Here is a 17,767-nt window from a genome sequence, read left to right as displayed (position 1 = left end):
CATGGAATGGGTGGGTCATGACATATCTAAAATCTATGGGGTCGTTTTACAAAGGCGTGCTAGTGTTTTCAGCATGTACTAAAAATAAGCACATGCTAAACGTTAGAGTCACCTATATATTTCTACAGGTGTCGTTAGTGTTTAGTGCATGCTAATGATTAGCGTGCCCTAAAACCATTAGCGTACCTTTGTAAAAGGACCTCTATGTGCATTGTTATAGAATACACCCACACTGCGCCTAATTTAGATGTTGAAATTTACACCAGGTTTTACAGGGCGTAATTGACCACAACTAAATTTAGTCATCTGGACTGGCACTTGGCTTATTCTATAAACCACACGAAAATGTTGGCTTATTCTATAAATTGGTACCTGGTCAAAATAACCCCGATAAAATGGCCCCGACAAAAAAGCTCCAAACAAAAAAAGCTCCTGACATAATAGTCCCTGACATAACAGCTAGTGTCCAAACGGCCTGCCCACAATATAACCCTTAACAAATTAGCCCCCTAACAAAAGGGCCCAATCTGGCTGCCCAGAATATGACACTGCATTTTTTCCTAATAATTTTACCTTGCCAAATAGGATAAGGTTGGTAAGACTATGAAAATGATGACAATATTGTTTTGCTTTTTTTAATTAGCATGTTAATGGAAGAATAGTTTCTTTAAATAGCAGAACAGATCATGAATACCAGTTTGTAGCTGTAGAATTTTGTTTATTTATATATGCTTTATTGAATTGAATGTTGGTAGGAGTCTTTATCAGTGAAGATTTCAGTTGTAGTTTATTATATTTTTTGTGATGTTTTATTTTTTTCTTAGGAAACTGTTTTGTTAAGGGGGCTATTTTGTGTAGGGGCTATTTTGTTAAGGGTTGCTTTGTGGGAGGGGCTATTTTGTTAAGCGTTGTTTTGTAGGAGGGTCTATTTTCTTAGGGTGTGAAATGTCAAGGGTTATTTTGTTACAAGGCTGTTTTGTCATGGCTTTTTTTGTCGGGGCTATTATGACTAGGTGACATCTAAATTAAGGCATACTTTATAGAATACGCTTAAGCAAATTTCATTTTGTTGCTAAATTTTTAGATGTGATATATGGAATCTAGGCCTATATGATTTGACCCATATGTAATTTTTATTTTTCATTAGTGCTTGTCATAGTTAGCTATAGATTTGTGTGGGGTTTTTCGCAGTGTTTCACATTAGTTATCACTGGCATATTACCGGGCTTTTTTTTGCACATTATATAGGATCCCTTTTACAAAGTGTCAGCTTACATACAACATGGACTTTCCGCATTCTAACTCAGGACTACTGTGGGCCCAACGCGGCCACCAGCACTTTCACCATTTCCCCAGCGGGTGGCAGTAAGTGCTCTCTGCTGCAAGGCCATGCAGTAAGAATTATCTTGCTGCATGACCATTTTTTTTTTTTTGGGGGGGGGGGGGGGTTGTTTACCTGCTGCAGTGAAAAGGGCCCTTTTTCCTCACAGCTTAGTAAAAGGATCCCATAGTTAGCCGAAAAATGGTCTGCCCTGGTGTAGGCACGTGTTTTGGACATGCATGGGTCTATTTTTCAGCGCGCCTGGAAAAAGGCCTTTTTTTGTGGCTGAAAATAGACGTGCAACAAAATTAAAACCAACACATGTCCATTTTCAGCCTGAGACCTTACTGCCACCCATTCACTTAGCGATAAGGTCTCACGCGTTAACCAGGCCGTAATCGTCATTGCGCGTACACTGTCGATTACTGTCCGGTTAGCGCCAAGTGGTAGAAAATGGAAAATATTTTCTGCCGCATGTTTTGGACGCGCGTCAAAAATAGAATTATCGCCCTAGACACGTGGGAGCCAGGTGGTAGTTCCAATTTGACGCATGTTGGAAGCCTTAGTAAAAGGGCCCCTCAATTTCTAGAAACTTGCTTATGTATCAGTTAAAGTTGTGATGTTTTAATGCGCTCACATATGTTTGCTAAAGCCTTTTATCTATTTATTTTTTTTATTATATTTTGATGGTTTATTTCTTTATTTATTTACTATGTTTATTTTTATTATTTATATTATGTGATTTTGCAGATCACATTATTTGACTCTAGAAGCAGGCGTATGTGTCGCCAAAAACACAGAACTGCATTGAGTCATTGTTACACTAGTTTAATAAACCACACGTGTTGGAACTACATTGGTCTCCTCCCCCCCCCCCCCCCCTTTCTTTTTGTTTGAGCTTCAGGTAGGCCGGCGAGGGGTATGCCAAGCAGCCGCACTTAACATGTCGGCTGCTGCCTGGCAGCTCCTGCATCAGAGCGACCCTTCCTTTCCGGCTTCCCCATCGGCGATTGAGATGATGGGGCAGGAGACCCCCTTGCCGTTGGTTGGGAAGCCGGAAGGGGCAGGGCTACAGGGGAAAGCATAAAAGCTGCCAACGAGGGCTAGGGAGCCTCTTGTTGGCAGCGAGCGGTGCGGGAGTTTCAATCGTGGTATTAGCCGGCTATCAGATCAGCTGATTTCCCTCCCTTTTTTTATTTTCTCCGTTTCTCACAAAAGCCAGCCATTTCCCTTTCCTTGTTCGCGATCGCGGTGTAGCGGTGTCGCGCCTTTTTTAAAATTTTGCATTTTCCACAGAGCCGGCCATCTTGCAATCATCATGGGCAGAGAGCGGCATGGGGGTTTCCAACGTGGTTCCCCACACAGTAAAACCTGCTTTTCTTTGTTTCCCTATCGCGTTTCTAACCGGCTTTCAGATCAGCTGATTCCTTTTGTTTTCCCTATCGCATTACTAGCCGGCTATCTAATCAGCTGATTTCCCGGCCGCCTTTTATTTTGCCGCTTCTCCCATTTCCCTTTCCTGTGCTGCGGTGCCGCGCCCTTGGCATTAACAACTGGCGCGGCAGTACCGGGACGCCCAATACCACGGTGAGCAGTTATGTACTAACGTTTTCTTGCACGCTCCTGTATGCCCTTCTCCGTTTAACATTTCCTTCTTTTGCCGCTCACCTCGGTTTTTCCCGCGTAGCCGGCTACTTCGCGCTGCACGGCAGCTACGTGTTGGCAGTCTTCCGAGGAAGGCAGCCAATTTTGCTCTCTTTTACCACGTGCGGCTAGCCGGCTATCAGATCAGCCTTGCGGGTCATGCTGCCTCACGCTACACGGTAGCCACGTTTTGGCCGTCTTTTGGAGAGGCCGGCCATTTTCTTCACTCACCAGGTGTTCCGATATCCTCGAGGGTAGCGCTACCTCGCGCTGCACGGCAGCCACATTTTGGCCATCTTTCGGACAGGCCGGTCATTTTGTTTCCTTCATTTACCATTTAGCATGCCTCGTCGACCACGCGACACAAAGACCACTTCCACCCTGGCTGCAGCAGAGCAGCCGCAACGTGCATCTTCAAGGCAGATTAAGCGCCCACAGCGGTTTACCAACTCCGACTGCCTCCTGCTGCCACATGCCTCCATACTGCTGACATCAGACATGCCTGCTTCCCCTGCTCTTCCCTGCTAGCCGGATACTGTACCAGGCGCTGCTTGTCTGCTAGCGATGCAGCTGACATGCTGCGCCCACATGACCTACCAGATAATCCCTGCCTACCCGACTCCAACATCAACCCATGCGACGGTGGCCCGGTGCAGGAACCCGGCCCAGGTTCGCAACCTTCATCCCGACCTTCCTCAAACCACAGATCATCATCCTCAGGCAGGCAGGCGCTGCACGTACACAGCGCCAAGCGGAGTAGACACAGGTGGTTTCCAGATCCAGTGTAGACAGGCCACTGTTCAGACACCACTACAGCCACGATACAAAATCCTGCAGCTCCAGAAGCAGCTCTGGCACCTCCAGGTCCCGCCACCGGCGCCATAGATCGCCTTCCGCCCAGAGACATCGGACTTGCTGCACATCCCATCACCATCGCAGATCCCCTCCCTCACCCACACAAGTCCACCTTATGGCTACAGCGGCGACTCAGGAGCGTCTCCGATCTCCTGCCTCACCACATCGCAGACCTGCAAGCGCGCCTTCCAGGCCGGTGAGCCACGAAACTGCCGCTTATGCAGATCAACGTCAGGGCCACCCAAGCCCTATGACAGACAGCATTCTTGACTCCCAGCGTCTCAACCATCAGGCGCCTAAGCGTAGGAAGAAAGGTAAGAAGCGCAAGCACTCCAAGCGGTCCAGTACCTCCTCCTCCTCTGATTCTTCCTCCTCCTCTTCGTCATCCTCCTCCTCTTCCTCCTCTCTATCCCCTGCCAGAGGAAGGCATGCCATTCCCGTTGCTTCTGCACTCTCATATGCTATTCCCCCAGAGCGCTTATGGCAGCGGGTTCCAAGGTCCCTGCGCAAAAAGGTCCTACGGAGGCGGTACTTCGGCATCTTCAAGCTGGCCAAAGGATGACGCAGATGACACGTGAAGAAGGGCGTAAAAAAGGGCGATCTACTACCAGAACACAACAAAATATTGCCACGCAACTTGGCCTGTTGGGTCACATCCTATGCACACATGATAAGCATCGTGCATAGGAAACAGCCTGACCAGATCGACCCCATGCTCTGCTATCTGGAAACAGTGCTCACCATCTATCGGGAGCACGAAGGCTATGCCTGGCTGGCGTACAATGAGCACTTCAGGGACAAAATGGAGGCGAACCCTACCATGGCGTGGGATATGGACAACGGAGGTCTGTGGTTACGCAATGTCCTTACCAGACCCAGCACCTCTACCGGGTGTTCCACCCAACTCAGGGCACCTCCCCTCCCCGGAAATAAAAAAAGGGAGGCCTGCCACGCTCTCCCGAGAGGTGTGCTGGAAGTACAACAAAGGCAGCTGCACGTGGGAGCCAGGTGGTAGTTCCAATTTGACGCATGTTGGATGCCTTAGTAAAAGGGCCCCTCAATTTCTAGGAACTTGCTTCTGTATCGGTTAAAGTTGTGATGTTTTAATGCGCTCACATATGTTTGCTACAGCCTTTTATCTATTTTTTTATTATATTTTGATGGTTTATTTATTTACTATGTTTATTTTTATTATTTATATTATGTGATTTTGCAGATCACATTATTCGACTCTAGAAGCAGGCGTATGTGTCGCCAAAAACACAGAACTGCATTGAGTCATTGTTACACTAGTTTAATAAACCACACGTGTTGGAACTACATTGGTCTCCCCCCCCCCCCCCTTTCTTTTTGTTTGAGCTTCTGTGTTTTGCTGGCAAAAGGGATACTTCTGTTGTTTTTTGTTGTCTTTAAAAATGATTGGGTCAGAATATTTAACAGAAAAAATGTATTGGTATTTATTACCTGAGATGTTTGGTCAAATGAAACCAAAATGTTGGTTATGCCATCAGGAAACCCACACATCATGCAAAACTGATACTGAATACTTTCTTTGCAAATAGTTCCTAAGTTTTGCATCTTACTGCTATTGATTATGAGTAATAAATAGAAATAAAACAAAATTTAAAAAGAGGATACCTTTTCTTATTGAACTAAATACATTTGTTTTATAGCTTTTGAAGGCCAGAATCTTCTTCTTCTTCTGGTCAGGAATGAGCAAAAGATGAAAATATCAGAATATAAAAGTGAAACTAAAAGCATTTCAGTGACAGAGCTCTGTGTTTCCTATCACATTGTATGTGAACTTCTAATCACCCAACTACCTCTTCCTGTTTCTCACCCTCACTATCTTTCCCTGTGAGACTATCATTGGAATATATCTGAATATTGGCCAGTACCAAGTTAACTTCTGAGTTGGTAGATATGTGAATATTCAATGCCGGGATCCACACATGCCTGACATTGAATATCCAGGGTTAGTTCAGTCCATGGCTGTAAGCAGCTTACAAGCCACTTACTGCTACAAGCTGAATATTACCCCCTTTGCTACTATTAACAGTAGAGTTTGACCCTGTAAAATTACCATTAAATTTGGATTTCTGTTACTTAACTTCTAAGGCTATGAGTGGGTCAAATCAGAGCAAGATTTGTGAAGGCTGCCATGCAGGACAGGCATGACACATCCTAAATTTAATGAAGAGGTCAGGCAAACGCAGTTTGGTTAGACACAGGTTTTTTGTAATGGTCATGAACCTGGGTCTCTGCATGGGCTTTCTTGTTTAACAGCTTGACCTTCTAGCAGTAGCATTGTAAGACTACTCTAGGAGGCTAAGACTGTCATTTTGAAGATAAGAGCTGCTAAGGCAACAGCATTCAGGATTATTCCTACCCCTCAAACTCTCCCAAACTAACCACCAAAGAGATCCTTATAGAAGTCAAGAAGGTGCAGGGGGCGATGGAGTTATATTAAAAATCTGTAATCTATCATTACAATTGTCTTCATTCAATTCCAAAATGGCTACATGACCCCTAGTGGTAATCTTTCAGTACCACTGCTAAGGGGCCATCGGTGCCATCTTGGAATTGAGTGCTGACCCGAGTAGCAGCAGAGGAGAAATGCTGCCACCTAGGTCCACTGGGCTACTAATGGAGCCCTCTAAGTCCAAGGAGAGGGTATGGTTACGGGGCTAGAGGCAGGGTTTTCAGCTCAGAAGGGCAAGAGTTAGGGAAGTGGCCAGGATAGTTGTGCAGGGGGCTAGTTTCTTAAAGGGGATGTCAAGACTGTCATAGGGAGGAGTTCTAAGGCTGTCAGGGTGTTGGTTGGGAGGATGCAGGGTTTGTTTGGGGATCAGATTTCTGTTGGCGGATTGAAATTTGTGATTGGGAGGGGGGTCGGGTTTCTGTTGGGGGAGGACCAAGAACTAGTAGCACCACCATGGGTAGCTGTCATCTGTTAATGCACCGTCACAAATATCATGCCCAGGCTAATAACTCAGCGAGCCCACACTATGGGCCCAATCATGTAATGGAGTGGCTGTACATTAACTGTGGACCTTGTACGCTAAATGCAGGACAGATGCAGGGTACACCTATTGCATTTACCATATAGCCATTGCACTTACCGCAAGACAATTTGGTCTTAACCGTTCAATAACGGCAAACTTACCACAGTTTAGTTGAAGGGTCCTTAAAATGTCTTCTCAGTATCTGACAGCAGCCAAAGAACCAAACAGAATGTTAAGAATTATTAGGAAAGAAACAAAGAATAAATCAAAGAATATCATAAGGCTTCTGTATTACTCCAAGGTGCACTTTTGAACTTGTGTGCATTTCTGGTGGACACATCTCAAAAAATATATAGTGGAATTACAAAACCTCCGTCTAGGTGCAGCTTGTCAATTTGTTATGCTAAACTTTAATCTATCCTGAAAACTTTATTATGGCTCCAATTCCTAGAATACTTATCTTAAAATTGCCTTGAAAAATGATGATCAAACTATCTAGCAAAAACCTTGGTTTCACCCCAAAGCTGCATCAGGAACATTTAATTTTAATAAACATGTTTTCCATACAAAGACAATTCATGATTCTTTTATAGTAATCAATGATAGCATTTATAGCCACTCAAAATATTGTGCCGAAATAGAACATAGCTATTGTTATTTTTTCAAGCTATAAAACAAGGAAACTGGTGCTCTTATTACAAAAAAAAATAAGTGCTACCAAGACCCAAACCCAATCCTAGCTAACTAAGGGCCTCTTTTGCAAAGTCACGCTAGTGATTCCTGCACGGTAAATGAGAGTAAACCCACAGAAATTGAATGGGTTTCCTCTCATTTACCGCACAGGAATCGCTAGTGTGGCTTTGTAAAAGCCCTAAATTGTCCTACTATAAGTTGGGCTACTTTACTGGTCAAATGATTAGTGCAGCAGCCAGAAAACCAGTGGAAGTGAGTTTAATTCCCACTGCAGTTCCTTGCAACCATAGGCAAATCACTTAATCCTCTATTCCTGCAGGTACAAAAAATCTTACGTTGACAGCCCAAGGGACAGAAAATATACCTATGTATAGTATATAAACCAATTTGGTTATACCACAGAAAGGCAGTATATCAAAACCCTTTCCATCTATTCTTTTTATTTTAAATGTACAGACAAGCATGCCATTCAAGTTTCAAATGTAATTCATATGCTTCAATATGTTTCAATCTGTAAATCATCTCTGCACCAAACAAAACAAAGCTTTATCTTGATCACCTCCTCTGATATTTCTAGGGACAATATCAATAATAAAATATGCCAGAGCATTGAAAAGATGTTTATTTTTCAGAACAATGCACAGCTAATGGTGCTTCTGTACTTTGCTTTTTATAGCTCTGCTCTGCAGTTCTTACTGTAAGTTTGTATAAACGATTATCTTTAATTTCTCAAAGTTGTAGTTGTGATGGGTACAAAATCTTTTTTTGAATTGCAATTTATAGGGAATACTATATGTAGAATTGCATTTTAGAAAGGACACCCAGCTCAGAATACGGACATCCAGGTCAGACCATCACTGGTGGTGCTAGTATTTTAGATCAGGATCTGTCAACAAACAGCCTATTCTAAAATACGTGAGACATGGACATCCATGTGCTGGTGACATCCAGCATGAACATCCGTTTTACACACTGAAAGGTCCAAATTATTAAAAGGGCAATCGAGGGACATGGATGTCATTGCAATAACCTAGAAATGTCCATATGGAGTGCAGGAGTAGCTTAATGATGAAAGCAGTAGGCTGAGAACCTGGGGCCTCTGATTCAAATCACAGTACAAATCAAATCAAGTTTTCCTGAGGACGTCCTTGCAGGATGTCCTGGCAAAGGGGCGGGGAAACCCGTATTATTGAAACAAAATAGGCGGCCATCTTTTGTTTCGATAATACGGTCAGGGACACCCAAATCTCAACATTTAGGTCGACCTTAGAGATGGTCGTCCCCGGTTTTCGGCGATAATGGAAACCGAGGACGTTCATCTCAGAAATGACCAAATCCAAGCCCTTTGGTCGTGGGAGGAGCCAGCATTCGTAGTGCACGGGTCCACCTGATATGCCAGGACACCAACCGGGCACCCTAGGGGGCACTGCAGTGGACTTCAGAAATTGCTCCAAGGTGCATAGCTCCCTTACCTTGTGTGCTGAGCCCCCCAAAACCAAATCCCCACAACTGTATAACACTACCATAGCCCTAAGGGGTGAAGGGGGGCACCTACATGTGGGTACAGTGGGTTTCTGGTGGGTTTTGAAGGGCTCACATTTACCACCACAAGTGTAACAGGTGGGGGGGATAGGGATGTGTCCGCCTGCCTGAAGTGCTCCAGGGACCTGCATACTGCTGTCATGGACCTGAGTATGACATTTGAGGCTGGCACAAAATATTTTTAAAGATGTTTTTTTAGGGTGGGAGGGGGTTAGTGACCACTGGGTGAGTAAGGGGAGGTCATCCCTGATTTCCTCCGGTGGTCATCTGGTCAGTTCGGGCACCTTTTTGAGGCTTGGTCACAAGAAAAAATGGACCAAGTAATGTCGGCCAAGTGCTTCTCAGGGACGCCCTTCTTTTTTCCATTATCAGCCGAGGACACCCATGTGTTAAGCACGCCCCAGTCCCGCCTTCGCTATGCTTCCGTCACACCCCCGTGAACTTTGGTCGTCCCCGCGACGGAAAGCAGTTGAGGATGCCCAAAATCGGTTTTCGATTATGCTGATTTGGGTGACCCTGTGAGAGGGACGCCCATCTTCCGATTTGTGTCAAAAGATGGGTGCCCTTCTCTTTTGAAAATAAGCCTGTTAATATTTCACACTCTTTGGGATGGCTCCTTTGTCTTTGATATATTCACTGCTTATTTCCAGGATAAGCAGCATAAAATGTGTTGTACTATTTTGGGATCTTGCCAGGTACTTGTGACCTGGATTGGCCACTGTTAGAAACAGGATGCTGGGCTTGATGGACCTTCAGTTTGTCCCAGCATGGCAATACTTATATGCTTAATTTTGCCATTGTTGGATAGATCTTCTCGGTCTGCTTATCAAATGAGTCTTCACTTCCCATCACCTGATTACATTAAACATATTCATTCTCCCTTGAACTCTTTACCAAGCACTGAAGATATGGGATTCTTTGCCATCTAATATCAAGTTACAAGCAAATTATTCAAGTTTTAAAAAGAAAATAAAAACTTTCTTATTTAGTCAATTTTTAGAAGGTTTAAATTTTAAAGTAAAAATTTGCATTTCCCCAGTAGATATCTTTGGTTATTTATTCCTGTTCTCCACATTGAACTTTTATAAGGTAATTGCAGAATGCAAGTGCAGCATTACATTGTTGTATTGTATTATAGAGAGGTTCAATACCTTGCAGCAGACCTGTTTCAAAAACATTTAAAATTCAATCATTCATTATAATTGTGTAGATTTTTATCGTACACGACATGGAATTGTCTGAACCAGACTTGTAGTTTTAAATATTCCCCTTGATACTGAGCTGTGGTGGTCAGTGCTTGATTTAAATTCTGGCCACAGTCTCTCATGGATATTTAGGGGCCCTGCAGTGTCCTCAGTGCGTGGATTTGCCATGTGCCAAGATCCCTTTTACCACAGCAGGGTTTTTGTGGAAAAAAAGGAAATGATTATGCGGTAAGTACATTGCATACGAACTGCATAGAAAAACATCTTAAAAATCAGTTTTCAAAATAACGATCTGGACATTTTGGCAAAAGAAAAAATGTCCATCTGACGCTTTCAGGCTCATTTTCAAAAGAGAAGGACGCCCATCTTTTGACACAAATCAGAAGATGGGCGTCCTTCTCACAGGGTCGCCCAAATCGGTATAATCAAAAGCCGATTTTGGGCGTCCCCAACTGCTTTCCGTTGCGGGGATGACCAAAGTTCACGGGGGCGTGTTGGAGGCATAGCAAAGGCGGGACTTGGGCATGCCGAAAACATGGGCGTCCTCGACCCATAATGGAAAAAAAGGGTGTCCCTGATGAGCACTTGGATGACTTTACTTGGTACCAAATCAAAACTCTAGCAAAAGAATAATTAGTGCTTAATTAGTAAAGTGGAGAGAAAGCCCTCAGAAACCACAGGTAAACTACCTGAGGTTTAGTGCGTGGTTATGGACTATTCACTTTGATCTATAACACATGCTACGATTTTGTCATTGGGCAAAAAACTCCACATAACACGGGCTACAAAATGTTATGCCTCAAAAATGTAAATAAACAAAGTGAATCACTCCTCAAACATTTAGATGGATTTTTCACTCATAATGTCACTTTCTATCGGCAACCTTAATCACATCAGCATAACAGAAAAAGACTTGCACTTAGCTTAAATCAAGCACTCATCATTGTCCATTCAACGGGGAACCTCCGTTTCACCTAGAAACACGGCTTCTTCAGGAACGGAGTGCTATAAACTTGAGCTGAAGGTCTGAAACAGACAAAATGTGTCACAAAATTGTAGTTATAAGGAGAGAAATCTTCACAATATCAAAACCGCACAGGAAAAATCACCTCACGAACAGGCATACTTGAAGTGGAAGCACTGAGCATTTCAATATGGCGCCTCAGCGTTCACGTACAAACAGCTGATAGAAATACTTGCGTGAATGTAACATAATGGGCGTTAGTAAAAATTGTGCCAATCAATGGAATTGTTTAGCCCATTCGGTTCCAAAGTACCAAGTTCAAAAATCCACCTCTCCTTCCTCCTCAATAAATTAAGTTTGCGGTTCCCGCCTCTATGGGAAGTCTCAATCAGATCTATAGCGAAACATCGCAAATCTTCAAATTTATGGTTGTGTGCAATACAGTGTTCCACAATTGGTTCCTTGACTGCTGATCTACGGATATTGGATCTATGTTCCAAAATCCTAACCCTCACCGGTCTCGCCGTCACGCCAATGTACGTTTTGTTACAGGGACAGTTTAAAGAATACACAACATGATCAGAAGAGCAGTTGGTGAAATGTGACAACTTGTACAGTCTTTTGGTTCTGGGATTAACAAATTGTTTGATCTGCTTGGTAATGTTGCATATTTGGCAATGACCACATTTAAAGTGTCTGGGGACTTTTTTTATGTTTACTGATAGTAGAAGGTCTTACATCTGCCGGGTTGACAATCTCTTTGATGTTGTTTGTCCTGGCAAAAGCAATGCACAAATTGACGTTTTCAAATGTACATGTAGATTTCATAATCTCCCATCTTTTCTTGATTATGTTCGCAAGATGGGGACTGTGCTCATTATATTGCATAACCATGGTGAGTGTATTATCCTCTGTTTGACGTTTCAAGGTATTGGATAAAAGTAGATTCCTGTCATTATATTTCGCCCTCCGATACGCATTCTTGAGAACCCCTGTCTAGTAAATTTGACATTAAATTGTTGGCTTGAATTTTGAATGTGGGCAAATCAATGCAGATGTGTCTCAATCTGAGCATCTGAGAAAAAGGAAGACTGTTTTTAAGATGTGTGGGGTGGCAACTCGAGTTGTGCAGGAAAGTATTTCTTTTGTAACAAATTTATTTGAAACAATTCTGACCTCTACATCTAGATAATGGATGCATTCAAAAGAGTGTTGCTCAGTAAATTGAATATCTTGGTTGCAACTGTTTAGCCAATTCATAAATTTCTGAAGGTCTATCAATGAACCCCCCCCCCCCCCCCCCAAAGCATGAAAATGTCATCAATATATCTCCACCATGGGGTGCAGTGTTCCTGTCAGTTTTTATTTTATATTTTTATATGCCGTGTAAACTGCTTGGAAAGGCATTCTTATTAGGTGGCATATTAAGATTTTAATAAACTTGGAAACGTGTCTCCAGGGGCAAGTACCAAGAAGGGAAAGGATAAGAAGGCCATAGTATCTGGTAATTCAATCATTAGGCATGTAAGTGGCTGGTTGATATGATGATCACTTAGGGCCCTTTTACTAAGCCGTGTAGGCACATACGCATATCCTATGTGCGTCAATTTGGAATTACCACCCAGCTACCGCATGGCTCGGGTGGTAATTTTGTTTTTTACGCGTGTCCACTACGTGCACCGGAAAATAATTTTTATTTTCCTGTGTGCAGCGGAAACCGGGCAGTAATCACCATTCTACGTGCATAGATGATTACTGCACTGTTACTGTGTGAGATCTTACCACTAAATCAATAGTTGGTGGTAAGGTCTCAGACCCAAAATAAACACGTGCCAATTTTTATTTTGCCACAAGTCCATTTTTGACAAAATTTTTTAAAAAGGCCTTTTTTTTACAGGCATATTGAAAAATGGATCTGTGCACACCCAAAACATACACTTACACTAGCACAGCTCAATTTCAGTGCATCTTAGTAAAAGGACCCCTTAATAACTTGCCTATCTGTTGCAAAGGTGACAGACCTCATGTCACGTGGATGATATTTTACATTACTGAGAAGGAGCTAGGCATATTTTATTGATAGATGTAGATATAGGATGAGCATTCTATTATATTCTATTCTGTGACTGATATGCTGCTTTTATCTCAGCAATTCAAAGCGGATTAGAAAATTTAACACATTCTTAGCTGGAAGGAATTACATCAGATTAGAGAAACAGGTACAATTCAAATGTCTTTTTCCTGTGATTAGTAAATGAAAACGAGCAGAAAAGCACAAAATTTCATGGTTTATGTTTGTGTGCCATCAATATTGCACTCCATAAACGAGAACATGTTTTCAAAAGAGTGTTGACTCTTTTGAAAGAGCATAAACTATTCACAATGAGCATGCACAATTCAGGAAGAGTAAGCACTAATTCATTATAGTATGTGCATGTGTGAACAGTTGTGTATGTGTAAATAGTGCTCCCATGTGTACGCTGTTGAGAGAGTGTGCACTCATTCTAAATAGTGCACATTCTTTCTGAAGTGTGCACTGTTCATAAATGATGTGCAGTCTTTCAGAAGAGTGCACAATCTTTCTGAAAGAGCGCTCACTCTTAAAGATAGTGCTCCTATGATGACAAAAAAAAAAGTCAAACAACAAATAGGAATATTCCTGGAAAAGGCACAGGAAATGACACGGAACAACATTTTCTGGCTGCATATCCATTTGGGGATACCAATGACATAGGAAAATGCAGGAGGGAGGTTCTGGAAAGCAAATTTAGACATTTGTGACCATCTTTGGGAAAAGGTAACTAAAATCAGCAGAAACAAGGGATGATGATTTTTATGAATTCTGTTAGAGCAAACAATTTGTAATTCCCCATCCTTTTATGTGAAAAAAATCAAAAAGTTACAAAAGTTCAAACATAACTTTTGCAGATTTCTTATGGACCCATGACATGATATGAGAAATCAAACATTCTCAACATTTTGGATTTGTTACTGTGGACAATTATTTTCAAAGTTATGTGGGTTCCTATGGAACTTTGTAAGTCTGTTTTGGAAATGAGCTAGTCACCTTTCTCAGAGATAGTCTGAATCATAGTTACCTGATGCTAGAGTACACCTCATGAGTCAGCACTCAAGAAAAAGATCTAGGTGTTATTGTAGGAATATGCTGAAATCTTCTGCCCAGTGTGCGGCCGCAGCCAAAAAAGCAAACAGGATACTAGGAATTATTAGGAAAGAGTTGCAAAATAAAAGCCAATAATATTATAATGCCTCTGTATTGGTCCATGGTGCTACCTCACCTTGAGTATTGCATTCAATTCTGGTCACTGTTTCTCAAAAAAGATATAGCGGAATTAGAAAAGGTTCAAAAAAAGAGTGACAAAAATGATAAAGGGTCTTTTGATCCCCTTCAATTTATCAGCTGCATTTGATATAGTGAACCATTAAATTGAATTCAAAGTTTGGTATCTCAAGTTATTCAGGATGTGGTAGCACATTGGTTTTAGTCATTTCTGACCAGGGGTGGACTGAGAGTGGTCTGGGCCCCCCGACTGGTCACTGCCCAACACCCCTCCTACCACTGCAGCTGACACCCCCGCTGCCCCAGTCCTACCTGAGGGGTCCTGGTAGTCTGGTGGCCTCTGCGGGGGTGGGGGTGTGGGGATGGAGGAGCATGTTTTTTCCTGCCTGCTGCACTGCCGCTATTCCCCTGCCTGCCAGTGCCACCATGTTTTCAAAATGGCGGCCAAGACTTCCTACGGAGACTTCCACAGAGAGTCTTGGCCACCATTTTTAAAATACAGTGGTGCAGAGTAGAGGGGAATAGCAGCAGCCCAGCGGGCCGAGCAGGAAAGAACATATTCTTTCCTGCTGAGGCCACTAGATCACCAGTGGCGTGCTGGGCATCCAGGCAGAGCTTCTGGGCCCCCTAGATCCACTGGGTCCTCAGGTACTGCCCGGTTGTCCAAATGATCAATCTGCCCATTTCTGACAGATTGCTATGAAGGATCTCCACTTAGTGCAATTTTATTTAAAGTGTACCATCAGCCCCTAGAAGAAATATTACAGCTGTGTGTAGTTTTTGTTTTTGCTGAAGCTGCTCTTGGAAGTAATGTATAAATCTATAGATATTCTGGAAAGATGTACAGTTAGAACGTCAAGTAATATGGTCAGAAATAAGTTAGAACTGAATATAGAAGAGAAATTTTGAGGGCAATTCTATACAGGAGTGTCTATATTTAGGTGCCTACTTATAACCTATTCTATACTGTGTCCAGAAAAAATGGAATGCCCAACATTTTTCCAAATAACCCAAAAATGTCCTACTGCAGCAGAAACCTCTGCCTGAAATTCAAAACATTTCTGAGATGGAGCTCCAGCTCACAAAACAGTTGAGCTCTTAATTAATGAAACTTGAGCCAACAGCTCAGTGGCATCAAAGACTTTGTGAATGTGTCAAGGTTGAAGGAGGATGCTTTGAATACAAATTATGAATTGTCTAAGAAAAGAAAGCCCATTATCTTAATGTGTTTTCAAAGATCATACTAGATCTTTAAACAATTGCAATTTGCAGAGTATTTTGAAACTAAGTAAAGGGTCCTGTTTTTTTCTGGACACTGCGATAAAGAACAGGTTGCATGCACTTTTCTATAACCAGTGTAACACTAGTGTTATCTAAATCGGTCTCGGAGTACTCCCTTGCCAGTCAGGTTTTCAGAATATCCACAATTAATATGCATGAAAGAGATTTGCATACAATGGAGGCAGTGTATGCAAATCAATCTCATGCATATTCATTGTGGATATCCAAAAAACCTGACTGGCAAGGGGGTACTCCGGGACCAAGTTGGGAAACACTGACTTATACCAGCCATAGGTTTGGTGTAAATGATCATGTAGATTGCTTGTAGATTACAGAATTCTATAATCTAAGCATGTAATTTTGTGTCTACCTATACTCTCCCCAGACTCCACCTATGTGAACACCCACCCTTAAACTACATGCCATTGCATTTTGGTGCTATTTATAGAATAGCTCATAGCCAGAATACTGGTATATATGTGTCTATTTGTATGTGACAGTATTTAGTTGTTTTAGTACTTTTCTGGATGAGGCCAAGCCAGCGGTGACATCTGTCACCCCTTGATCGCCAGGGTTAGCACTTTTCTAGTCTAAACCTTGGTGCTGTTTTAAAAGCATTACTCCTAGAGAGGTAATTGTTCTGGCTTATTTTGTTACATTGATGCTACCGTAGATGGTATTAAATCTCAAATTCAGACTAAAATCAGAAAGCTAGGTAACAGTGGTATAAAATACCCATAGTCCTTTGTGGGTTGTTAGATAGTTATGCTGTTTTGTGAACTCAGTGAATCTCAGGAATATACTAAAAGAAACAGTTTCAATCCATCTGAATCACTGTAACACAATCTGTGGGACTTCTGAACAAACTTCTTGGAAAATTGCAAGTAAGTACTCCAAAATAAGGCAGTAAAATCAATCAATAATCATAAAGCTTGGGACATAACATTGCCTATATTAACAGTTCTCCATTGACTGCCAGTTGTACAGCGGATTCAGTTTAAAATTTCCTGCTTAGCTTTACCAGCATTAAAAGGGATCGAGCCAATGTATTTATGAGAAAAAAAAACTGCTTAGTATTCACCCTCTTGGCTGTTACAATCAAGTCAAGATAAATGGAGGGTTATGACCTTGGCAAGCACACGATAGTCACATAAAAATGAGACTGTTTACCTTTCCAGGAAGTTATGGAACTTCATGCTTTTTAATTTGAGAGAAATTGATATCATTAATTATCTGAATCTCCCCCCCCCCCCACCCCCAACATTGGAGGCATTCTTGTTCTTATGTACTGAAGGGCTGTGTATACAGCCCACCTGAGGAAGGCAGACCACTGTTGGCTAAAGAGAAAAAGGATATAACATTAGACTATTTAGTGGCCGTTTAGGTTAGATGAGGATATATTCATTTTTATTATGTAATTTTAATATAAAGATTGACTTACTTTATAGACAACATTACTACCATGGTCCATGCAGAGTTGTACCTGATGCTCTCTGCAGGTTGCATCCCTCTATGTCCCATGAAAGTGTGAACTAGTGGTAAAATATTGAACCTTAATGAAGGGGTCCTTTTACTCAGCTGTAGCAAAAGGGGGCCTGCGCTAGCATCAGCGTGTGTTTGTGACACATACTGAGGCAGATAAAAGGCTGTCTCTCTCTCTCTTTTTATAAAGAAATGGCCATGCAGTAAGTGAACCACTTACCACATGGCCATTTTGGGAAGGAGAACTTAACATCATCCATTGAGGTAGTGGTAATGGCTCCTGTGCTAACCTAGCGTTAACCATGTGCTGCCCGATTATTGCCGGGTAAGCACCAGCAGTACAAAAATAGAAAATATTTTTGTAGTGCTGGATATGGAATGTGCTGGGGGTGGGAAATACTGCTGGGCCCTTGCGGTAGCCCGGCAGTAGTTCTGGATTGGCGTGCAGCAAGCTCATTGCCATTCGCCAACCTT

The sequence above is a fragment of the Microcaecilia unicolor genome, chromosome 4 (assembly GCF_901765095.1).
Source record: "Microcaecilia unicolor chromosome 4, aMicUni1.1, whole genome shotgun sequence".
NCBI lineage: Eukaryota > Metazoa > Chordata > Amphibia > Gymnophiona > Siphonopidae > Microcaecilia > Microcaecilia unicolor.
Note: the sequence above shows the minus strand (reverse complement) of the source record.